Source organism: Anabrus simplex, chromosome 4 (assembly GCF_040414725.1).
Source record: "Anabrus simplex isolate iqAnaSimp1 chromosome 4, ASM4041472v1, whole genome shotgun sequence".
In the NCBI taxonomy this organism is placed as follows: Eukaryota; Metazoa; Arthropoda; class Insecta; order Orthoptera; family Tettigoniidae; genus Anabrus; species Anabrus simplex.
The window spans coordinates 386,786,411-386,812,459 of NC_090268.1; the positions used below are offsets into that span (position 1 = coordinate 386,786,411).

General features: G+C 41.1%; 12 non-coding genes across 12 annotated transcripts; 6 read left to right on the forward strand and 6 right to left on the reverse strand.

Moving 5' to 3' along the window:
- Window positions 1-4,215: 4,215 nt before the first annotated feature.
- On the forward strand, window positions 4,216-4,287 carry TRNAP-AGG (transfer RNA proline (anticodon AGG)). The gene has a single exon. It is a non-coding gene; the product is annotated as a tRNA-Pro (tRNA).
- Window positions 4,288-4,935: 648 nt separating this feature from the next.
- On the reverse strand, window positions 4,936-5,007 carry TRNAP-UGG (transfer RNA proline (anticodon UGG)). The gene has a single exon. It is a non-coding gene; the product is annotated as a tRNA-Pro (tRNA).
- A 2,384-nt stretch (window positions 5,008-7,391) lies between these two features.
- TRNAP-AGG (transfer RNA proline (anticodon AGG)) lies at window positions 7,392-7,463 on the forward strand. Its single transcript has one exon. It is a non-coding gene; the product is annotated as a tRNA-Pro (tRNA).
- A 648-nt stretch (window positions 7,464-8,111) lies between these two features.
- Window positions 8,112-8,183, reverse strand: TRNAP-UGG (transfer RNA proline (anticodon UGG)). The gene has a single exon. It is a non-coding gene; the product is annotated as a tRNA-Pro (tRNA).
- Window positions 8,184-10,567: 2,384 nt separating this feature from the next.
- Window positions 10,568-10,639, forward strand: TRNAP-AGG (transfer RNA proline (anticodon AGG)). Its single transcript has one exon. It is a non-coding gene; the product is annotated as a tRNA-Pro (tRNA).
- Window positions 10,640-11,288: 649 nt separating this feature from the next.
- Window positions 11,289-11,360, reverse strand: TRNAP-UGG (transfer RNA proline (anticodon UGG)). The gene has a single exon. It is a non-coding gene; the product is annotated as a tRNA-Pro (tRNA).
- A 2,384-nt stretch (window positions 11,361-13,744) lies between these two features.
- On the forward strand, window positions 13,745-13,816 carry TRNAP-AGG (transfer RNA proline (anticodon AGG)). The gene has a single exon. It is a non-coding gene; the product is annotated as a tRNA-Pro (tRNA).
- Window positions 13,817-14,464: 648 nt separating this feature from the next.
- On the reverse strand, window positions 14,465-14,536 carry TRNAP-UGG (transfer RNA proline (anticodon UGG)). The gene has a single exon. It is a non-coding gene; the product is annotated as a tRNA-Pro (tRNA).
- A 2,384-nt stretch (window positions 14,537-16,920) lies between these two features.
- On the forward strand, window positions 16,921-16,992 carry TRNAP-AGG (transfer RNA proline (anticodon AGG)). Its single transcript has one exon. It is a non-coding gene; the product is annotated as a tRNA-Pro (tRNA).
- A 648-nt stretch (window positions 16,993-17,640) lies between these two features.
- Window positions 17,641-17,712, reverse strand: TRNAP-UGG (transfer RNA proline (anticodon UGG)). Its single transcript has one exon. It is a non-coding gene; the product is annotated as a tRNA-Pro (tRNA).
- Window positions 17,713-20,444: 2,732 nt separating this feature from the next.
- TRNAP-AGG (transfer RNA proline (anticodon AGG)) lies at window positions 20,445-20,516 on the forward strand. Its single transcript has one exon. It is a non-coding gene; the product is annotated as a tRNA-Pro (tRNA).
- Window positions 20,517-21,164: 648 nt separating this feature from the next.
- TRNAP-UGG (transfer RNA proline (anticodon UGG)) lies at window positions 21,165-21,236 on the reverse strand. The gene has a single exon. It is a non-coding gene; the product is annotated as a tRNA-Pro (tRNA).
- Between the last annotated feature and the right edge of the window lie 4,813 nt (window positions 21,237-26,049).

Below are 26,049 nucleotides of genomic sequence, written 5' to 3' on the forward strand. Positions count from 1 at the left end.
TTATAAATTTGCCAGCTAACTCATTCCTGGTTGCTAGCGTTTCGCCCCCGTGTGCTAGGCTGGGCTCATCAGTTGGTACCTAGCACACCTACCAAGACGCTGGATAGTGCATACCGTGGTGGCCACTGCGTAGGCCAATTGCAGCCACCGGCAGTGCCAATGCACCATGAGAGACATTGTCTCATTATCAAAAATTGATGCCTGCTTGGCCATCAATAACGGACCATTTATATTGGTATTATAAATTTACTCATTCGGAACAATTATTTCTGATTCCCTATGGGAATCAGCATCTACATCATCTGATGGCCATACAGGCATCAATTTTTTATAATGAGACAATGTCTCTCATGGTGCATTGGCACTGCCGGTGGCTGCAATTGGCCTACGCAGTGGCCTCCACGGTATGCACTATCCAGCGTCTTAGTAGGTGTGCTAGGTACCAACTGATGAGCCCAGCCTAGCACACGGGGGCGAAACGCTGGCAACCACGAAAGAGTTAGCTGGCAAATTTATAATGTCCAATAACGGACCATTTATATTGGTATTTATATTGGTAATACCTGTTGTAGTCATATTATTTTGCCTCCCAGTTTCAATGGTTTTATGAACATTTAATAAGAAGCGCGTTGTGGTATGACGCAATTCATAGTCAGAATCCATCCATTCTGACGTCAACATGTCGTCTGTTTGGTAAAAATCTATCGATATAGTAGCTGTTTTTGTCCAGCAGTTCTTGATGTAAAGCTTGTTATTGTGACACAGAAGGCAACGGTATTTTTAGTCGCAGTTCTTCTATATAGAGCGGTTGTCTTGAGAATTCATAGGTTAGTCTCGAAGGACCGGTTTTTTTAAAGATACATTACCTAGCTTAGCTAAGTTATCCTTCGATAGGTGTTCCCAGATAATGTCTAAGGCGTATGCCATGAAGGGGTCTGTTTGTACGTAGACTTTTTTCTCTTAGCAGAGTGAAAGTTATTAGGAACGCTCTGCCATCTGTTGAGTATGTTTGGAAGCTGGGAAAGGTTAGAGAATCAAAGAGTGTCTAGAAGGGAATAGTATTCTTCAGTTATCTGAGAAAGTGTACACTCTCTGGTTTGACAGGTGGCAATCAAACATGGCTACATGCAATGACATTACTAAGGATGAAACTCGCACATATCAGAATATTAATGAAAGTGTTAGTCGCTTAGCAACCTGCTAAGCACAGAATGTATTGCGGGCTAGGGCAAGCCTTCCCCTGCAATCATGGGAGTGATCATTTAATTATTTAATGCTTTGATTTCTCAAAGTTAGCTGAGCTTAGAGACCTATCAATGCCTCAAGATTCGCCGGCAGGTAATTCCAAAGAGAATAAAACAGAAATGAAGAAGATCGGTGCAGTAGAACGGACGGACGGACGGATTTGCCAAAGCCGTACTTTAATATGTAGATTTTTTATTTTCGCCTGCTTTTATGAGAAGTCAACTTCACCACCACCGAATGTACTTATACCTATATCAAAAATGTTGCATAAGAACAAAGAATTATACGTAATTATATTAGCTGTGTTTATCTTAAGGGCTGCCTGACCGAGACGGTAAAGGGTGCTCGGTTCGCCCAGGAGGACGTGGGTTCGATTCCCCGTCAGGAAGTCGTAAAGTTTAAGAAACGATATTTCCACTTCCGGAGGTACGTGTAGTCCTGGGGGTAAAGGCTGCCGAGCGTAGAGCTAACCACTCCACCCCATCAAGTGCCGCGGTTATGGATAGTTGATGCTAGAGATGGGCACTATCGACTGAAAACCACTATCGACTAGTCGGGCGATAGTCCCTTCAACTATCGACTGAATAGTCGAATGTTTTCAGTCGAAAGAAAGTATTCACATAACGCAAGCAGTCAGTCCATGAAAAACATTCGAATGTTTCCAGTCGAAACTCTCCGTATCAAAAGTGGAGAGTCGTAATTTTACGAATTCGACTGATTTTAGTGCAATTTACCAATAATTAGAAATCAGTTGTATAGACACCTATTAGAACAAAATTAATGTTATATTGAGTGACTTACAAATTACACCACTCCACATTAGGAATAACAAGCTGCACCACCTGGATATCCCAGGTCCGTATTCCATTCACTGACAGCGGATATCATATCCTTAATGCAGTTTTCCATGGGGTTTTCTACATTCATTCCTGGCAATTGCCACAACATTACTCTACCTTAGGCGCATACCCCAATCCCAGACTTATATAATCACACTATCGAAGAATTCATAGTTGCGCAGGTTAAAAACCGATTTACGTACTCGTCCGTACACGGGCCGAATAAATAGGGAGATGCCCTTAATACGAATCAGCATCATAGGAATGGCCTTTCTTGGTGCTAAATGGACAGTGATACATAGAAAGACGACAATAAGGCTCTATACCCGAACAATGCTAGCAATAATAATATGTAAAATTTGTAGCTGTAGTACACAATCAAGATATATATGAGAATAGCCAAACAAACTACTACTATATTTTCTAGATTATTATTATACTTATGCAGATTATTTTATAGTTATGCCTTATTTATGAATAACGTAATTAATATAAACAAATATGCAACGAAAAAAAGATCACATAAGCGACAAGAGAAAATCGCCACATTAAGTATGTACATATAAAATTAACATAATATATTACATATCCGAAATGACCATAAACCGATAGTTCCATTCGCTTCCGCGTCGCTGTGACGGGAGTACGACCAGTCGACTTGTATTTAAAAGTAGTCGACTGTTACGATAGTTTAAACTATCGACTAGTTCGATAGTTATCAGTCGATAGTGCCCATCCCTACCTAAATCCAAAATATAGGTGACAAAAAGTTTCGTCTAATGGCGCAATCCGTATCGCGATACGGCGTACCGTTTGGCCACAATTAATTTCCAAATGAAAGTCTGCACCCATTAGCGTGCACATGGCCTAGATATATCTCTTATGCCTTAGACAGAGCTGCATTTTCATAATTTACGTCAATATTGTACATTTTCTAAATCTAATTTTACTGTGCTAACACAAATAAGACCGACAGAATCATGAAATTCGGCAGGCTCACTGAAACGTCCGTGGGTCATATGTGAGAAAAATGCATGATTCCAGCACCGTGGACAAATGCAGAAATGAAAGGAATATGTCGACACTGTAATGCTAATGTAAGGTTGTAAGCCAGTCTACGGCTTACACCATGCAGATACGACAAAACATCAATAAACGAAAATGTAGATCGTTTCAACTACGATGCACCTACCAAGTTTTAGGACTAAAGCTACCCATTACGTTAGGATAATAATTTCGCATTTTTTAAGAAGCGTACGTAATGTTCATCGCGTCGAAACGTTTACATCTATCTCTGCTACAAACCGTGAATATACTGTGCGAGAAAATATCATAGGACCAAATAAGTACGCAAAAATATGGGCCGTCTTGACGCGCATAATAATTTTAAAGGTGACCACTTGTAATGTAGAGGAGTTGGGGGTTTAGGGGCGGAGTCCCAACGAGCGAAAGAGAGTCTTATCTTCAATGTCACAACATAATTGAAGGAAGAACTTTGGGTTAAAACAGACAGACTTCAATGAGAATTTAGTGAATGACCATTTAACATATCTTACATTCCGTTATCTTTTTCTTTATCTGTTTACCGTCTTGCCTTAAGAGCAGACTCTGGGTCGGGGGATACAAGTGGCGAGGATGAACAGTACCTCGCCCAGGCGGCCACACCTGCTATGCTGAACAGGGACCTTGCGGGGGAATGGGAAGATTGGAGGGGATAGACAAGGAAGAGGGCCTTAAGTTTTGTACCATCCCGGCGTTTGATTGGAGGAGAAATGGGAAACCGCGAGAAACCACTTCGAGCATGGCCGAGGAGGGAATCAATCTTACAGGGGTATGTACCGGTACCACTTTCAAATTTAGGTGTCTTAATATAAGTGAATATTTTACTTGTAACCAAGTGGTATGTATACCAGTGAATGTGGTGTTGCGCTCTAAATCACTCTCAGTCGAGTTTGCAGCACCGACAGAAAGAGCGCCCCACAGTCGCTTCACCCTCACCCACTCCGTTGCCAAATCTACAGTCAATTCGAATCCGTTAAACTAATCAAATCCACGCGTTTATGTCGCGAGTCAGGTGACGTTTTATCGTGGGAATAAATACATGCTATCTTTACAGCGCGAGCTGTCGAGTGGCTCGTTGGTCTAGGGGTATGATTCTCGCTTAGGGTGCGAGAGGTCCCGGGTTCAAATCCCGGACGAGCCCAAGAGTTTTTTAATCTCACAGTCCATAGTTTGAAGTAGAGAACAGTAGCCACTCGTTGAACTGCGAAAGCCCTGGATTACAATAATGTACCATACCGACATTTGCTTGGAGGAGAATTGGGACACCGCGTTAAACAGCTCCAGATGGCAGCGCCCCACAGTGTACCGTGCTCCAGCCATCGTGCCACGTTTGAAGTTTCGTGGCAGAGCCGGGAATCAAATTCGGGCCAGCGGGTGTGGCAAATTATCACGCTAACAACTACTCCACACAGGCGGACAGTTACAATTTTCAAGGAGAGAAATCCCCGATCTCGATTAATAATCACCACCATTTCTTAATTATGTAATTAAATTTGAAATCGTAGAGCAACCATCGCAGATCATGAGGGAACCGTATCTTAGTCATTTAGTGATGATCGAATCGACTGGACAGTAGGTAAAACGCTCAAGTATTGTAACTCGAATCCAGGGATAGTCCATTTGCTATTGTGTGTGTTCAATTGAGAGGGACTTTACTGTATATAATGTTTTACTGGCATACTTAGGAAACGCATGTAAGGGAGATTTACATCAAATAGGCAGAAGAACACTTCGCAAGGCAATATCAGTAACGTACATTGATATTCCTCGAAAACATTTAAAAACAGACGGGCTCGTCCGGGATTTGAACCCGGGACCTCTCGCACCCAAAGCGAGAATCATACCCCTAGACCAACGAGCCAACTGCGCAACAGTAGAGCTGATCACTGCTATCTCACCAAGACTGTTACTAAAGCTGCCAATGTACATGTTGGTACAAGGTAGAGCGCTTCTAGGGAAGCAGAATCTCTATTATATAAAGCCGTACTGCTGACTCACTGACTGACATAAATGATTGACCACTTCCAGATGAGGTAGAAACGTTAAATTAGGCAAAGTTGTATCTATTAGTGTGAAAGCTAGGGAAAAGTTCCAGAGTGTTCAATATTTTTAGTGTTGCCCCCCACCCCAAAACAAAATTTGGGACGCCATGTTGCAGTGCCCTAGATAATTAAAATTCGGCAAAGTTATAGCTCTTAGCCTGTAAACTGCGGAGAAATTGCAAGAAGTTCAAGTATTCAATATTTTACCCCGTAAAGAATACGAAATATTAAGCGGAATTTAATGACGATGCGCACTTTGGTTTCGCGATTTTTGTAGCTAAACGGTAATTGCTATCAGCAAAACGATTGCACTTTCGTCTCCTAAAATGAAGAGACCTACAGTTTTGGTCCTATGACCTTTTGTCGAATCTCGACCCCTTCTACCTTAGATTGACCTTGATTTTCCCGGTTCTGGTCAATATTGATCATTTTCCAATAATTATTTTACTGATTTACACACTCAAGACAGATAGATGCACGAAATTCAGTAGGCTCCTTGGTACAATCATTGGCCATATGTAGACCGAATTTCATTATTCTAGCCGCCTTGAATGTATGCGGAAAAGGATGGAAAATGCGGAACACTATTCAAATTTCAGCCGAATTTATGATTCTTAAGCAATCTGTGATGAAGCCGATAGAGATACGGCAAAACCTCAAACAAAAATTGTAGGCCGTTTCATCGTCAAGAATGTACCTGTCTGCTAATTTGGTATATCATTTTTCAACTTGTTAAAAGTGTACGAAATTTTACATATATATCGATACGTTCACCTCTTTCTACTGTATAAATAGGCAGGATACGACAAAATACCCTAAATCCAAAATATAGGTGACAAAAAGTTTCGTCTAATGGCGCAATCCGTATACGATACGACGTACCCTTTGGCCAGAATTAATTTCCAAATGAAAGTCTGCACCCATTAGCGTGCACATTGCCTAGATATATCTCTTATGCCTCAGACAGAGCTGCATTTTCATAATTTACGTCAATATTGTACATTTTCTAAATCTAATTTTACTGTGCTAACACAAATAAGACCGACAGAATCATGAAATTCGGCAGGCTCACTGAAACGTCCGTGGGTCATATGTGAGAAAAATGCATGATTCTAGCACCGTGGACAAATACAGAAATGAAAGGAATATGTCGACACTGTAATCGTAATGTAAGGTTCTTAGCCAGTCTACGGCTTACACCATGCAGATACGACAAAACATCAATAAACGAAAATGTAGATCGTTTCAACTACGATGCACCTACCAAGTTTTAGGACTAAAGCTGCCCATTACGTTAGGATAATAATTTCGCATTTTTTAAGAAGCGTACGTAATGTTCATCGCGTCGAAACGTTTACATCTATCTCTGCTACAAACCGTGAATATACTGTGCGAGAAAATATCATAGGACCAAATAAGTACGCAAAAATATGGGCCGTCTTGACGCGCATAATAATTTTCCAGGTGACCACTTGTAATGTAGAGGAGTTGGGGGTTTAGGGGCGGAGTCCCAACGAGCGAAAGAGAGTCTTATCTTCAATGTCACAACATAATTGAAGGAAGAACTTTGGGTTAAAACAGACAGACTTCAATGAGAATTTAGTGAATGACCATTTAACATATCTTACATTCCGTTATCTTTTTCTTTATCTGTTTACCGTCTTGCCTTAAGAGCAGACTCTGGGTCGGGGGATACAAGTGGCGAGGATGAACAGTACCTCGCCCAGGCGGCCACACCTGCTATGCTGAACAGGGACCTTGCGGGGGAATGGGAAGATTGGAGGGGATAGACAAGGAAGAGGGCCTTAAGTTTTGTACCATCCCGGCGTTTGATTGGAGGAGAAATGGGAAACCGCGAGAAACCACTTCGAGCATGGCCGAGGAGGGAATCAATCTTACAGGGGTATGTACCGGTACCACTTTCAAATTTAGGTGTCTTAATATAAGTGAATATTTTACTTGTAACCAAGTGGTATGTATACCAGTGAATGTGGTGTTGCGCTCTAAATCACTCTCAGTCGAGTTTGCAGCACCGACAGAAAGAGCGCCCCACAGTCGCTTCACCCTCACCCACTCCGTTGCCAAATCTACAGTCAATTCGAATCCGTTAAACTAATCAAATCCACGCGTTTATGTCGCGAGTCAGGTGACGTTTTATCGTGGGAATAAATACATGCTATCTTTATAGCGCGAGCTGTCGAGTGGCTCGTTGGTCTAGGGGTATGATTCTCGCTTAGGGTGGGAGAGGTCCCGGGTTCAAATCCCGGACGAGCCCAAGAGTTCTTTAATCTCACAGTCCATAGTTTGAAGTAGAGAACAGTAGCCACTCGTTGAACTGCGAAAGCCCTGGATTACAATACTGTACCATACCGACATTTGCTTGGAGGAGAATTGGGACACCGCGTTAAACAGCTCCAGATGGCAGCGCCCCACAGTGTACCGTGCTCCAGCCATCGTGCCACGTTTGAAGTTTCGTGGCAGAGCCGGGAATCAAATTCGGGCCAGCGGGTGTGGCAAATTATCACGCTAACAACTACTCCACACAGGCGGACAGTTACAATTTTCAAGGAGAGAAATCCCCGATCTCGATTAATAATCACCACCATTTCTTAATTATGTAATTAAATTTGAAATCGTAGAGCAACCATCGCAGATCATGAGGGAACCGTATCTTAGTCATTTAGTGATGATCGAATCGACTGGACAGTAGGTAAAACGCTCAAGTATTGTAACTCGAATCCAGGGATAGTCCATTTGCTATTGTGTGTGTTCAATTGAGAGGGACTTTACTGTATATAATGTTTTACTGGCATACTTAGGAAACGCATGTAAGGGAGATTTACATCAAATAGGCAGAAGAACACTTCGCAAGGCAATATCAGTAACGTACATTGATATTCCTCGAAAACATTTAAAAACAGACGGGCTCGTCCGGGATTTGAACCCGGGACCTCTCGCACCCAAAGCGAGAATCATACCCCTAGACCAACGAGCCAACTGCGCAACAGTAGAGCTGATCACTGCTATCTCACCAAGACTGTTACTAAAGCTGCCAATGTACATGTTGGTACAAGGTAGAGCGCTTCTAGGGAAGCAGAATCTCTATTATATAAAGCCGTACTGCTGACTCACTGACTGACATAAATGATTGACCACTTCCAGATGAGGTAGAAACGTTAAATTAGGCAAAGTTGTATCTATTAGTGTGAAAGCTAGGGAAAAGTTCCGGAGTGTTCAATATTTTTAGTGTTGCCCCCCACCCCAAAACAAAATTTGGGACGCCATGTTGCAGTGCCCTAGATAATTAAAATTCGGCAAAGTTATAGCTCTTAGCCTGTAAACTGCGGAGAAATTGCAAGAAGTTCAAGTATTCAATATTTTACCCCGTAAAGAATACGAAATATTAAGCGGAATTTAATGACGATGCGCACTTTGGTTTCGAGATTTTTGTAGCTAAACGGTAATTGCTATCAGCAAAACGATTGCACTTTCGTCTCCTAAAATGAAGAGATCTACAGTTTTGGTCCTATGACCTTTTGTCGAATCTCGACCCCTTCTACCTTAGATTGACCTTGATTTTCCCGGTTCTGGTCAATATTGATCATTTTCCAATAATTATTTTACTGATTTACACACTCAAGACAGATAGATGCACGAAATTCAGTAGGCTCCTTGGTACAATCATTGGCCATATGTAGACCGAATTTCATTATTCTAGCCGCCTTGAATGTATGCGGAAAAGGATGGAAAATGCGGAACACTATTCAAATTTCAGCCGAATTTATGATTCTTAAGCAATCTGTGATGAAGCCGATAGAGATACGGCAAAACCTCAAACAAAAATTGTAGGCCGTTTCATCGTCAAGAATGTACCTGTCTGCTAATTTGGTATATCATTTTTGAACTTGTTAAAAGTGTACGAAATTTTACATATATATCGATAAGTTCACCTCTTTCTACTGTATAAATAGGCAGGATACGACAAAATACCCTAAATCCAAAATATAGGTGACAAAAAGTTTCGTCTAATGGCGCAATCCGTATACGATACGACGTACCCTTTGGCCAGAATTAATTTCCAAATGAAAGTCTGCACCCATTAGCGTGCACATTGCCTAGATATATCTCTTATGCCTCAGACAGAGCTGCATTTTCATAATTTACGTCAATATTGTACATTTTCTAAATCTAATTTTACTGTGCTAACACAAATAAGACCGACAGAATCATGAAATTCGGCAGGCTCACTGAAACGTCCGTGGGTCATATGTGAGAAAAATGCATGATTCTAGCACCGTGGACAAATACAGAAATGAAAGGAATATGTCGACACTGTAATCGTAATGTAAGGTTCTTAGCCAGTCTACGGCTTACACCATGCAGATACGACAAAACATCAATAAACGAAAATGTAGATCGTTTCAACTACGATGCACCTACCAAGTTTTAGGACTAAAGCTGCCCATTACGTTAGGATAATAATTTCGCATTTTTTAAGAAGCGTACGTAATGTTCATCGCGTCGAAACGTTTACATCTATCTCTGCTACAAACCGTGAATATACTGTGCGAGAAAATATCATAGGACCAAATAAGTACGCAAAAATATGGGCCGTCTTGACGCGCATAATAATTTTCCAGGTGACCACTTGTAATGTAGAGGAGTTGGGGGTTTAGGGGCGGAGTCCCAACGAGCGAAAGAGAGTCTTATCTTCAATGTCACAACATAATTGAAGGAAGAACTTTGGCTTAAAAGAGACAGACTTCAATGAGAATTTAGTGAATGACCATTTAACATATCTTACATTCCGTTATCTTTTTCTTTATCTGTTTACCGTCTTGCCTTAAGAGCAGACTCTGGGTCGGGGGATACAAGTGGCGAGGATGAACAGTACCTCGCCCAGGCGGCCACACCTGCTATGCTGAACAGGGACCTTGCGGGGGAATGGGAAGATTGGAGGGGATAGACAAGGAAGAGGGCCTTAAGTTTTGTACCATCCCGGCGTTTGATTGGAGGAGAAATGGGAAACCGCGAGAAACCACTTCGAGCATGGCCGAGGAGGGAATCAATCTTACAGGGGTATGTACCGGTACCACTTTCAAATTTAGGTGTCTTAATATAAGTGAATATTTTACTTGTAACCAAGTGGTATGTATAACAGTGAATGTGGTGTTGCGCTCTAAATCACTCTCAGTCGAGTTTGCAGCACCGACAGAAAGAGCGCCCCACAGTCGCTTCACCCTCACCCACTCCGTTGCCAAATCTACAGTCAATTCGAATCCGTTAAACTAATCAAATCCACGCGTTTATGTCGCGAGTCAGGTGACGTTTTATCGTGGGAATAAATACATGCTATCTTTACAGCGCGAGCTGTCGAGTGGCTCGTTGGTCTAGGGGTATGATTCTCGCTTAGGGTGGGAGAGGTCCCGGGTTCAAATCCCGGACGAGCCCAAGAGTTTTTTAATCTCACAGTCCATAGTTTGAAGTAGAGAACAGTAGCCACTCGTTGAACTGCGAAAGCCCTGGATTACAATAATGTACCATACCGACATTTGCTTGGAGGAGAATTGGGACACCGCGTTAAACAGCTCCAGATGGCAGCGCCCCACAGTGTACCGTGCTCCAGCCATCGTGCCACGTTTGAAGTTTCGTGGCAGAGCCGGGAATCAAATTCGGGCCAGCGGGTGTGGCAAATTATCACGCTAACAACTACTCCACACAGGCGGACAGTTACAATTTTCAAGGAGAGAAATCCCCGATCTCGATTAATAATCACCACCATTTCTTAATTATGTAATTAAATTTGAAATCGTAGAGCAACCATCGCAGATCATGAGGGAACCGTATCTTAGTCATTTAGTGATGATCGAATCGACTGGACAGTAGGTAAAACGCTCAAGTACTGTAACTCGAATCCAGGGATAGTCCATTTGCTATTGTGTGTGTTCAATTGAGAGGGACTTTACTGTATATAATGTTTTACTGGCATACTTAGGAAACGCATGTAAGGGAGATTTACATCAAATAGGCAGAAGAACACTTCGCAAGGCAATATCAGTAACGTACATTGATATTCCTCGAAAACAATTTAAAAACAGACGGGCTCGTCCGGGATTTGAACCCGGGACCTCTCGCACCCAAAGCGAGAATCATACCCCTAGACCAACGAGCCAACTGCGCAACAGTAGAGCTGATCACTGCTATCTCACCAAGACTGTTACTAAAGCTGCCAATGTACATGTTGGTACAAGGTAGAGCGCTTCTAGGGAAGCAGAATCTCTATTATATAAAGCCGTACTGCTGACTCACTGACTGACATAAATGATTGACCACTTCCAGATGAGGTAGAAACGTTAAATTAGGCAAAGTTGTATCTATTAGTGTGAAAGCTAGGGAAAAGTTCCGGAGTGTTCAATATTTTTAGTGTTGCCCCCCACCCCAAAACAAAATTTGGGACGCCATGTTGCAGTGCCCTAGATAATTAAAATTCGGCAAAGTTATAGCTCTTAGCCTGTAAACTGCGGAGAAATTGCAAGAAGTTCAAGTATTCAATATTTTACCCCGTAAAGAATACGAAATATTAAGCGGAATTTAATGACGATGCGCACTTTGGTTTCGCGATTTTTGTAGCTAAACGTTAATCGCTATCAGCAAAACGATTGCACTTTCGTCTCCTAAAATGAAGAGATCTACAGTTTTGGTCCTATGACCTTTTGTCGAATCTCGACCCCTTCTACCTTAGATTGACCTTGATTTTCCCGGTTCTGGTCAATATTGATCATTTTCCAATAATTATTTTACTGATTTACACACTCAAGACAGATAGATGCACGAAATTCAGTAGGCTCCTTGGTACAATCATTGGCCATATGTAGACCGAATTTCATTATTCTAGCCGCCTTGAATGTATGCGGAAAAGGATGGAAAATGCGGAACACTATTCAAATTTCAGCCGAATTTATGATTCTTAAGCAATCTGTGATGAAGCCGATAGAGATACGGCAAAACCTCAAACAAAAATTGTAGGCCGTTTCATCGTCAAGAATGTACCTGTCTGCTAATTTGGTATATCATTTTTGAACTTGTTAAAAGTGTACGAAATTTTACATATATATCGATAAGTTCACCTCTTTCTACTGTATAAATAGGCAGGATACGACAAAATACCCTAAATCCAAAATATAGGTGACAAAAAGTTTCGTCTAATGGCGCAATCCGTATACGATACGACGTACCCTTTGGCCAGAATTAATTTCCAAATGAAAGTCTGCACCCATTAGCGTGCACATTGCCTAGATATATCTCTTATGCCTCAGACAGAGCTGCATTTTCATAATTTACGTCAATATTGTACATTTTCTAAATCTAATTTTACTGTGCTAACACAAATAAGACCGACAGAATCATGAAATTCGGCAGGCTCACTGAAACGTCCGTGGGTCATATGTGAGAAAAATGCATGATTCTAGCACCGTGGACAAATGCAGAAATGAAAGGAATATGTCGACACTGTAATCGTAATGTAAGGTTCTTAGCCAGTCTACGGCTTACACCATGCAGATACGACAAAACATCAATAAACGAAAATGTAGATCGTTTCAACTACGATGCACCTACCAAGTTTTAGGACTAAAGCTGCCCATTACGTTAGGATAATAATTTCGCATTTTTTAAGAAGCGTACGTAATGTTCATCGCGTCGAAACGTTTACATCTATCTCTGCTACAAACCGTGAATATACTGTGCGAGAAAATATCATAGGACCAAATAAGTACGCAAAAATATGGGCCGTCTTGACGCGCATAATAATTTTCCAGGTGACCACTTGTAATGTAGAGGAGTTGGGGGTTTAGGGGCGGAGTCCCAACGAGCGAAAGAGAGTCTTATCTTCAATGTCACAACATAATTGAAGGAAGAACTTTGGGTTAAAACAGACAGACTTCAATGAGAATTTAGTGAATGACCATTTAACATATCTTACGTTCCGTTATCTTTTTCTTTATCTGTTTACCGTCTTGCCTTAAGAGCAGACTCTGGGTCGGGGGATACAAGTGGCGAGGATGAACAGTACCTCGCCCAGGCGGCCACACCTGCTATGCTGAACAGGGACCTTGCGGGGGAATGGGAAGATTGGAGGGGATAGACAAGGAAGAGGGCCTTAAGTTTTGTACCATCCCGGCGTTTGATTGGAGGAGAAATGGGAAACCGCGAGAAACCACTTCGAGCATGGCCGAGGAGGGAATCAATCTTACAGAGGTATGTACCGGTACCACTTTCAAATTTAGGTGTCTTAATATAAGTGAATATTTTACTTGTAACCAAGTGGTATGTATAACAGTGAATGTGGTGTTGCGCTCTAAATCACTCTCAGTCGAGTTTGCAGCACCGACAGAAAGAGCGCCCCACAGTCGCTTCACCCTCACCCACTCCGTTGCCAAATCTACAGTCAATTCGAATCCGTTAAACTAATCAAATCCACGCGTTTATGTCGCGAGTCACGTGACGTTTTATCGTGGGAATAAATACATGCTATCTTTACAGCGCGAGCTGTCGAGTGGCTCGTTGGTCTAGGGGTATGATTCTCGCTTAGGGTGCGAGAGCTCCCGGGTTCAAATCCCGGACGAGCCCAAGAGTTTTTTAATCTCACAGTCCATAGTTTGAAGTAGAGAACAGTAGCCACTCGTTGAACTGCGAAAGCCCTGGATTACAATAATGTACCATACCGACATTTGCTTGGAGGAGAATTGGGACACCGCGTTAAACAGCTCCAGATGGCAGCGCCCCACAGTGTACCGTGCTCCAGCCATCGTGCCACGTTTGAAGTTTCGTGGCAGAGCCGGGAATCAAATTCGGGCCAGCGGGTGTGGCAAATTATCACGCTAACAACTACTCCACACAGGCGGACAGTTACAATTTTCAAGGAGAGAAATCCCCGATCTCGATTAATAATCACCACCATTTCTTAATTATGTAATTAAATTTGAAATCGTAGAGCAACCATCGCAGATCATGAGGGAACCGTATCTTAGTCATTTAGTGATGATCGAATCGACTGGACAGTAGGTAAAACGCTCAAGTATTGTAACTCGAATCCAGGGATAGTCCATTTGCTATTGTGTGTGTTCAATTGAGAGGGACTTTACTGTATATAATGTTTTACTGGCATACTTAGGAAACGCATGTAAGGGAGATTTACATCAAATAGGCAGAAGAACACTTCGCAAGGCAATATCAGTAACGTACATTGATATTCCTCGAAAACATTTAAAAACAGACGGGCTCGTCCGGGGTTTGAACCCCGGACCTCTCGCACCCAAAGCGAGAATCATACCCCTAGACCAACGAGCCAACTGCGCAACAGTAGAGCTGATCACTGCTATCTCACCAAGACTGTTACTAAAGCTGCCAATGTACATGTTGGTACAAGGTAGAGCGCTTCTAGGGAAGCAGAATCTCTATTATATAAAGCCGTACTGCTGACTCACTGACTGACATAAATGATTGACCACTTCCAGATGAGGTAGAAACGTTAAATTAGGCAAAGTTGTATCTATTAGTGTGAAAGCTAGGGAAAAGTTCCGGAGTGTTCAATATTTTTAGTGTTGCCCCCCACCCCAAAACAAAATTTGGGACGCCATGTTGCAGTGCCCTAGATAATTAAAATTCGGCAAAGTTATAGCTCTTAGCCTGTAAACTGCGGAGAAATTGCAAGAAGTTCAAGTATTCAATATTTTACCCCGTAAAGAATACGAAATATTAAGCGGAATTTAATGACGATGCGCACTTTGGTTTCGCGATTTTTGTAGCTAAACGTTAATCGCTATCAGCAAAACGATTGCACTTTCGTCTCCTAAAATGAAGAGATCTACAGTTTTGGTCCTATGACCTTTTGTCGAATCTCGACCCCTTCTACCTTAGATTGACCTTGATTTTCCCGGTTCTGGTCAATATTGATCATTTTCCAATAATTATTTTACTGATTTACACACTCAAGACAGATAGATGCACGAAATTCAGTAGGCTCCTTGGTACAATCGTTGGCCATATGTAGACCGAATTTCATTATTCTAGCCGCCTTGAATATATGCGGAAAAGGATGGAAAATGCGGAACACTATTCAAATTTCAGCCGAATTTATGATTCTTAAGCAATCTGTGATGAAGCCGATAGAGATACGGCAAAACCTCAAACAAAAATTGTAGGCCGTTTCATCGTCAAGAATGTACCTGTCTGCTAATTTGGTATATCATTTTTGAACTTGTTAAAAGTGTACGAAATTTTACATATATATCGATAAGTTCACCTCTTTCTACTGTATAAATAGGCAGGATACGACAAAATACCCTAAATCCAAAATATAGGTGACAAGAAGTTTCGTCTAATGGCGCAATCCGTATACGATACGACGTACCCTTTGGCCAGAATTAATTTCCAAATGAAAGTCTGCACCCATTAGCGTGCACATTGCCTAGATATATCTCTTATGCCTCAGACAGAGCTGCATTTTCATAATTTACGTCAATATTGTACATTTTCTAAATCTAATTTTACTGTGCTAACACAAATAAGACCGACAGAATCATGAAATTCGGCAGGCTCACTGAAACGTCCGTGGGTCATATGTGAGAAAAATGCATGATTCTAGCACCGTGGACAAATGCAGAAATGAAAGGAATATGTCGACACTGTAATCGTAATGTAAGGTTCTTAGCCAGTCTACGGCTTACACCATGCAGATACGACAAAACATCAATAAACGAAAATGTAGATCGTTTCAACTACGATGCACCTACCAAGTTTTAGGACTAAAGCTGCCCATTACGTTAGGATAATAATTTCGCATTTTTTAAGAAGCGTACGTAATGTTCATCGCGTCGAAACGTTTACATCTATCTCTGCTACAAACCGTGAATATACTGTGCGAGAAAATATCATAGGACCAAATAAGTACGCAAAAATATGGGCCGTCTTGACGCGCATAATAATTTTCCAGGTGACCACTTGTAATGTAGAGGAGTTGGGGGTTTAGGGGCGGAGTCCCAACGAGCGAAAGAGAGTCTTATCTTCAATGTCACAACATAATTGAAGGAAGAACTTTGGGTTAAAACAGACAGACTTCAATGAGAATTTAGTGAATGACCATTTAACATATCTTACATTCCGTTATCTTTTTCTTTATCTGTTTACCGTCTTGCCTTAAGAGCAGACTCTGGGTCGGGGGATACAAGTGGCGAGGATGAACAGTACCTCGCCCAGGCGGCCACACCTGCTATGCTGAACAGGGACCTTGCGGGGGAATGGGAAGATTGGAGGGGATAGACAAGGAAGAGGGCCTTAAGTTTTGTACCATCCCGGCGTTTGATTGGAGGAGAAATGGGAAACCGCGAGAAACCACTTCGAGCATGGCCGAGGAGGGAATCAATCTTACAGGGGTATGTACCGGTACCACTTTCAAATTTAGGTGTCTTAATATAAGTGAATATTTTACTTGTAACCAAGTGGTATGTATACCAGTGAATGTGGTGTTGCGCTCTAAATCACTCTCAGTCGAGTTTGCAGCACCGACAGAAAGAGCGCCCCACAGTCGCTTCACCCTCACCCACTCCGTTGCCAAATCTACAGTCAATTCGAATCCGTTAAACTAATCAAATCCACACGTTTATGTCGCGAGTCAGGTGACGTTTTATCGTGGGAATAAATACATGCTATCTTTACAGCGCGAGCAGTCGAGTGGCTCGTTGGTCTAGGGGTATGATTCTCGCTTAGGGTGCGAGAGGTCCCGGGTTCAAATCCCGGACGAGCCCAAGAGTTTTTTAATCTCACAGTCCATAGTTTGAAGTAGAGAACAGTAGCCACTCGTTGAACTGCGAAAGCCCTGGATTACAATAATGTACCATACCGACATTTGCTTGGAGGAGAATTGGGACACCGCGTTAAACAGCTCCAGATGGCAGCGCCCCACAGTGTACCGTGCTCCAGCCATCGTGCCACGTTTGAAGTTTCGTGGCAGAGCCGGGAATCAAATTCGGGCCAGCGGGTGTGGCAAATTATCACGCTAACAACTACTCCACACAGGCGGACAGTTACAATTTTCAAGGAGAGAAATCCCCGATCTCGATTAATAATCACCACCATTTCTTAATTATGTAATTAAATTTGAAATCGTAGAGCAACCATCGCAGATCATGAGGGAACCGTATCTTAGTCATTTAGTGATGATCGAATCGACTGGACAGTAGGTAAAACGCTCAAGTATTGTAACTCGAATCCAGGGATAGTCCATTTGCTATTGTGTGTGTTCAATTGAGAGGGACTTTACTGTATATAATGTTTTACTGGCATACTTAGGAAACGCATGTAAGGGAGATTTACATCAAATAGGCAGAAGAACACTTCGCAAGGCAATATCAGTAACGTACATTGATATTCCTCGAAAACATTTAAAAACAGACGGGCTCGTCCGGGATTTGAACCCGGGACCTCTCGCACCCAAAGCGAGAATCATACCCCTAGACCAACGAGCCAACTGCGCAACAGTAGAGCTGATCACTGCTATCTCACCAAGACTGTTACTAAAGCTGCCAATGTACATGTTGGTACAAGGTAGAGCGCTTCTAGGGAAGCAGAATCTCTATTATATAAAGCCGTACTGCTGACTCACTGACTGACATAAATGATTGACCACTTCCAGATGAGGTAGAAACGTTAAATTAGGCAAAGTTGTATCTATTAGTGTGAAAGCTAGGGAAAAGTTCCGGAGTGTTCAATATTTTTAGTGTTGCCCCCCACCCCAAAACAAAATTTGGGACGCCATGTTGCAGTGCCCTAGATAATTAAAATTCGGCAAAGTTATAGCTCTTAGCCTGTAAACTGCGGAGAAATTGCAAGAAGTTCAAGTATTCAATATTTTACCCCGTAAAGAATACGAAATATTAAGCGGAATTTAATGACGATGCGCACTTTGGTTTCGCGATTTTTGTAGCTAAACGTTAATCGCTATCAGCAAAACGATTGCACTTTCGTCTCCTAAAATGAAGAGATCTACAGTTTTGGTCCTATGACCTTTTGTCGAATCTCGACCCCTTCTACCTTAGATTGACCTTGATTTTCCCGGTTCTGGTCAATATTGATCATTTTCCAATAATTATTTTACTGATTTACACACTCAAGACAGATAGATGCACGAAATTCAGTAGGCTCCTTGGTACAATCGTTGGCCATATGTAGACCGAATTTCATTATTCTAGCCGCCTTGAATATATGCGGAAAAGGATGGAAAATGCGGAACACTATTCAAATTTCAGCCGAATTTATGATTCTTAAGCAATCTGTGATAATAATAATAATAATAATAATCGTATGGCCTCAGCTACCGTGTGCAGACATTTCAATTTGACGCCATCTGGCTGTCTGCTCGTCAATTTCGACGTTCCGTTTTACTCTAGGCCCCCACTAGATGGCAGACCGAGTAAACCGAAACTCTCTTGGGCGTCTATGGCTGAGATTTAATTTATTTTGTCGGGTAAACACCAAATGTGTCACCAGAGATCTTTTACATGCCGACATTGTACGACATGGAGTGTCGAATGGACTTTTTTCCGCCCTTCAAAAATCCGACTACCTCTGCCGGGTTTGAACCCGCTATCTTGGGATCCGGAGGCCGACACTCTACCGCTGATCCACAGAGGCAGCAATCTGTGATGAAGCCGATAGAGATACGGCAAAACCTCAAACAAAAATTGTAGGCCGTTTCATCGTCAAGAATGTACCTGTCTGCTAATTTGGTATATCATTTTTCAACTTGTTAAAAGTGTACGAAATTTTACATATATGTCGATAAGTTCACCTCTTTCTACTGTATAAATAGGCAGGATACGACAAAATACCCTAAATCCAAAATATAGGTGACAAAAAGTTTCGTCTAATGGCGCAATCCGTATACGATACGACGTACCCTTTGGCCAGAATTAATTTCCAAATGAAAGTCTGCACCCATTAGCGTGCACATTGCCTAGATATATCTCTTATGCCTCAGACAGAGCTGCATTTTCATAATTTACGTCAATATTGTACATTTTCTAAATCTAATTTTACTGTGCTAACACAAATAAGACCGACAGAATCATGAAATTCGGCAGGCTCACTGAAACGTCCGTGGGTCATATGTGAGAAAAATGCATGATTCTAGCACCGTGGACAAATGCAGAAATGAAAGGAATATGTCGACACTGTAATCGTAATGTAAGGTTCTTAGCCAGTCTACGGCTTACACCATGCAGATACGACAAAACATCAATAAACGAAAATGTAGATCGTTTCAACTACGATGCACCTACCAAGTTTTAGGACTAAAGCTGCCCATTACGTTAGGATAATAATTTCGCATTTTTTAAGAAGCGTACGTAATGTTCATCGCGTCGAAACGTTTACATCTATCTCTGCTACAAACCGTGAATATACTGTGCGAGAAAATATCATAGGACCAAATAAGTACGCAAAAATATGGGCCGTCTTGACGCGCATAATAATTTTCCAGGTGACCACTTGTAATGTAGAGGAGTTGGGGGTTTAGGGGCGGAGTCCCAACGAGCGAAAGAGAGTCTTATCTTCAATGTCACAACATAATTGAAGGAAGAACTTTGGGTTAAAACAGACAGACTTCAATGAGAATTTAGTGAATGACCATTTAACATATCTTACATTCCGTTATCTTTTTCTTTATCTGTTTACCGTCTTGCCTTAAGAGCAGACTCTGGGTCGGGGGATACAAGTGGCGAGGATGAACAGTACCTCGCCCAGGCGGCCACACCTGCTATGCTGAACAGGGACCTTGCGGGGGAATGGGAAGATTGGAGGGGATAGACAAGGAAGAGGGCCTTAAGTTTTGTACCATCCCGGCGTTTGATTGGAGGAGAAATGGGAAACCGCGAGAAACCACTTCGAGCATGGCCGAGGAGGGAATCAATCTTACAGGGGTATGTACCGGTACCACTTTCAAATTTAGGTGTCTTAATATAAGTGAATATTTTACTTGTAACCAAGTGGTATGTATAACAGTGAATCACTCTCAGTCGAGTTTGCAGCACCGACAGAAAGAGCGCCCCACAGTCGCTTCACCCTCACCCACTCCGTTGCCAAATCTACAGTCAATTCGAATCCGTTAAACTAATCAAATCCACGCGTTTATGTCGCGAGTCAGGTGACGTTTTATCGTGGGAATAAATACATGCTATCTTTACAGCGCGAGCTGTCGAGTGGCTCGTTGGTCTAGGGGTATGATTCTCGCTTAGGGTGCGAGAGGTCCCGGGTTCAAATCCCGGACGAGCCCAAGAGTTTTTTAATCTCACAGTCCATAGTTTGAAGTAGAGAACAGTAGCCACTCGTTGAACTGCGAAAGCCCTGGATTACAATAATGTACCATACCGACATTTGCTTGGAGGAGAATTGGGACACCGCGTTAAACAGCTCCAGATGGCAGCGCCCCACAGTGTACCGTGCTCCAGCCATCGTGCCACGTTTGAAGTTTCGTGGCAGAGCCGGGAATCAAATTCGGGCCAGCGGGTGTGGCAAATTATCACGCTAACAACTACTCCACACAGGCGGACAGTTACAATTTTCAAGGAGAGAAATCCCCGATCTCGATTAATAATCACCACCATTTCTTAATTATGTAATTAAATTTGAAATCGTAGAGCAACCATCGCAGATCATGAGGGAACCGTATCTTAGTCATTTAGTGATGATCGAATCGACTGGACAGTAGGTAAAACGCTCAAGTATTGTAACTCGAATCCAGGGATAGTCCATTTGCTATTGTGTGTGTTCAATTGAGAGGGACTTTACTGTATATAATGTTTTACTGGCATACTTAGGAAACGCATGTAAGGGAGATTTACATCAAATAGGCAGAAGAACACTTCGCAAGGCAATATCAGTAACGTACATTGATATTCCTCGAAAACATTTAAAAACAGACGGGCTCGTCCGGGATTTGAACCCGGGACCTCTCGCACCCAAAGCGAGAATCATACCCCTAGACCAACGAGCCAACTGCGCAACAGTAGAGCTGATCACTGCTATCTCACCAAGACTGTTACTAAAGCTGCCAATGTACATGTTGGTACAAGGTAGAGCGCTTCTAGGGAAGCAGAATCTCTATTATATAAAGCCGTACTGCTGACTCACTGACTGACATAAATGATTGACCACTTCCAGATGAGGTAGAAACGTTAAATTAGGCAAAGTTGTATCTATTAGTGTGAAAGCTAGGGAAAAGTTCCGGAGTGTTCAATATTTTTAGTGTTGCCCCCCACCCCAAAACAAAATTTGGGACGCCATGTTGCAGTGCCCTAGATAATTAAAATTCGGCAAAGTTATAGCTCTTAGCCTGTAAACTGCGGAGAAATTGCAAGAAGTTCAAGTATTCAATATTTTACCCCGTAAAGAATACGAAATATTAAGCGGAATTTAATGACGATGCGCACTTTGGTTTCGAGATTTTTGTAGCTAAACGGTAATTGCTATCAGCAAAACGATTGCACTTTCGTGTCCTAAAATGAAGAGATCTACAGTTTTGGTCCTATGACCTTTTGTCGAATTTCGACCCCTTCTACCTTAGATTGACCTTGATTTTCCCGGTTCTGGTCAATATTGATCATTTTCCAACAATTATTTTACTGATTTACACACTCAAGACAGATAGATGCACGAAATTCAGTAGGCTCCTTGGTACAATCATTGGCCATATGTAGACCGACTTTCATTATTCTAGCCGCCTTGAATGTATGCGGAAAAGGATGGAAAATGCGGAACACTATTCAAATTTCAGCCGAATTTATGATTCTTAAGCAATCTGTGATGAAGCCGATAGAGATACGGCAAAACCTCAAACAAAAATTGTAGGCCGTTTCATCGTCAAGAATGTACCTGTCTGCTAATTTGGTATATCATTTTTCAACTTGTTAAAAGTGTACGAAATTTTACATATTTTGCACCCGTCCACCTCCCGAGTCCCAGACTAGCATTTATCTCAGGGGTGTCGGTTCATTATTTAAGTCATCAAATATAAATATAACGGCATAATAGAACACGGGGATGAACGGAGCAACTTAAAATTAAAAGGGGGAAGGCTCGACTGTAACTTGAATTTAAGGACTCCATGATAGGACTAGGAAGTGACTGTTACTTTAAAAAGGGCATCATCTAACTACAATAAAAAGATTATGAGAGTGGTTTCCTTTGAAATAATTTGCCAGAAGGAGCGGTTTATTACGCCATTTGACGTATGAAACTTTGATACACGTGGCAACAATATTTGAATTTACACACATGTTACATATATAAATCACTTGCCATACCGCAAGTGGTATCAATATCTTGCTGCGTTATTTCTGAAATAAAATGACATTTTGGAGGTATAATTTACGGATCGATTCCATTTGAATCGAACCGTCACTCAAAGATATAGCTTCCTTCTATCGGGAGCCCGAGCATAACCCATGTTACGGTCGGCTTCCCGATTTAACTAAGATGACGTACTCCGGCTATGTACATTTTTCCGAGACCGGTACTCGGACTGGGTAATGTTTCTCGTGAATTGCGAAAACTGGATTCCACGGACAGTCCCTATCTTACGATATCCAGCTGATGCCATACCAATGAATTAGCATTTATATATTATTTACATGTGATCTGAATTGTCACCAGTTAGCCTCAGTAGACTACTGCCACAGATGAGATAACGAGAAGCGGTGGGAAATACCGTGCCAGTGACCCCCCTCGCATCGCGAGCGAAGTAAACAAACACGCCACGTATGACTGTAACATCGTCCCATACGGAAACCGTACAATAAAGAGATACCAAAATGACTCTAATATTATCATTCTCATTATTCAACATACGAATAGAAGGATGTTGTCACCAAACAAATAACTCTACGATCGTCAGAATATTCATGAAATTATCATCCTTGAAATTATTATTATTATTATTATTATTATTATTATTATTATTATTATTCAACGGTTCCTGGCACTGTCACGTTTGATTAATATCATCATTATTATGCGGGATGCAAACACAAATGGTTATTACTGTTATTATTATTATTATATCCCTCTCGTGGTTATTATTATTATTAATGAATAGGTGACTCAAGATATTATTATTATTCACGTCACTTAAGAGGTTATTATTATTAATGGACCGGTCACTTCCGCCAAAATAATTATATTAAGATATCGGTCGCAATTACAAATTAATTCACTGATCAACCAACGACATCATTACAGTTATTATTATGACAATTATTATTAATCTGATCGCGATGATTTAACATCGTCCTTACATTATTATTATTATCGGTTGCATATTCTCATTTAGATTCCCGTTTAACATCTTTATCAACGCTCAATTAATTAAGGCGGTCCAATCCTTTATCTGCAATATTTATTATTATTATTATCACGACATCATGATTGTTCTCGCTCGTCATTACAATGAATACAATATACGACCATTTATGTGGACTCTGAACTCTCATTATCCTTAGATCCGTTGTATCTCAACGAATAGCTGTGCAGTCTATTTATTTCGTACATGCTGTCACGGGTTCGAATGCTACCCGCTGCGTAACTCAGTATTTCTCTGTGACACTGCCCGTACATTTTACACTCATATCAATATCCTAAGTGTCTCTCGTACGGAATTTATTTTCCTCTCTATCTCAATATTCCTCGATTCATTTATTTCACACAGAATTATCAACTGACTTATTTATTCATTTCTGACATCATACGACCTTTTATTATCTGACTGCAGATTCTTTAACATTTTCATATCTCATTTTGATCTACGCTTTAGTTCATTCTCCACAAATAATCGTAACATCTTGAAATTATATTTACCAAAATTTTGACAATCATGGTCTCGTAATATTAGCACTACATGTTCCGGCTAATAAATCGCAACTTCAAAACGCGACATGTATACGTAAAAAAATATTGGACCGTAATTTAAACCACACGTTCATTAACATGTATGGATTATTAGCACCGATCTACATTTCAATATTATTAATTGACCAAATTAAATTATCACGCACTTTAATTCCGAATAAAAAAAAAACGACATCCCGTCATTAAATGATTCCCAATAAACTCAACACCTGATCACCTAAATTATTATTATCTCCAAATCATATTTAAAAAAAAACAAAATATCTTCTTAAAAAAAATAGTTATATTATTTATTTATTATTATTATTAATATTTAAAAAAAATAATAATTTCGCCTGTAATACGGTAGTCCACTCGTAATATGTTTAACGCATAACCCCTTTCACAAAGTCGATTTATTCTGGCACTAATCACTCCAGATATGATTTACTTGGAAATTATTATATTAATCGCATCTCACAAATTTAACAACTTCACATTGAAAATATGACCATATTAATTACAACAAAACACACTTGGTATGGCGAAGCTGGATTTTCCTTCCATGTCATTAAATGGCTCATTAAAATTGACAAAACATAAAAGCACATATCGGGTCTTATTTAACTAGCATAATCAAAATCAAAATGTAAAGAGAATTATTGACTACAAAGAAAATATGAATGCATGCATGACTTAACGTACTACACTATATATACAAATTTACATCTCCAACAAACTGAATACATAAAAGACCCGATTATTTACATTATTATGATTTACTACTGTCCGTGCTACAAATTTAGGATGGGGTCGTTAAGCGACCCATCTTGTTACAGAAGGTAACCAAGTATGACCAAATTATTCCCATTTTTCCCATCACGATAACATTTCCCAAATATTATTTACAGTTTAGTACTCATCTTAGTTATCGGTATTCCATTGCAGCTTTGCAGACGAGAGGCTCCATTCGGCCCCTCTCTGCGTTTTACTCCTCCATTCTTGATGGCGTAGTTTCACAAAAGATTTCCTGGCACATTATCATTTTACACTCCTATCTTGATTACCACAAACCTTCACCATTTACAACGTTAACACTGTATACTTTAAATTGGATACAACAAATTACTATCCTAGACCCAAGAATTTAATATATTTACACTATTTAATCTTCGTCCACCTACCGCACAATGGACCTGGACACGTACGACGAGGTGTCAACTATTACGCCCGTCGCGATACGCCCGATTTATACGGCATTCTTGACGTGTTCATGACATCGGTTCGGTATAGCTAAGTACAGGCTACTACTTCCTTAAAGTACTGTTCGTCACACAGTCTATTATGTACGTACTTATGGTGATATATTTTATACTGCTCTCTTGCAGGGTAATTACTTTACGTCACTGATATTCATAAATAACAAACACTATCCTACGTTAACTATTTCCAGATTTAACATGTTGCTTGAGCGCGATCACACTTTACAAACACTGGCGGATGCTCGCGCCATTAAATGACTGTACGTCTGTAGAATTCTAAGTTACCGGCGACGAACAGTTCAGCTCCCGATATTCAATTCACGTGTGCTGGCGACCGTCAATTCAGCTCCAACGATTCAAGACAAGTGTACAGGCGAGGATCCCTTGCCCCGTATATATGGATGAAGCCTTTTTCCCGCGGATTCGTTGACGTCATACCCCTGAGGGAGGGGGTGGATTTTTAATATCGGTACTTGCACCCCGAATTGGAAGTTAAAATTTACATCAAATCAATCCACTCCGCTAGCATATCTGATGGATAAAATATGAACTCCAGGTGATCACAGATTTAGGAGATATGGATGGATTTAGCTCCTCACATTTCGCGCCTTCGTAAGCGTCTCTGACAACGTGGTCTTCTTTCAGCCAATGAGATTCAAGCTG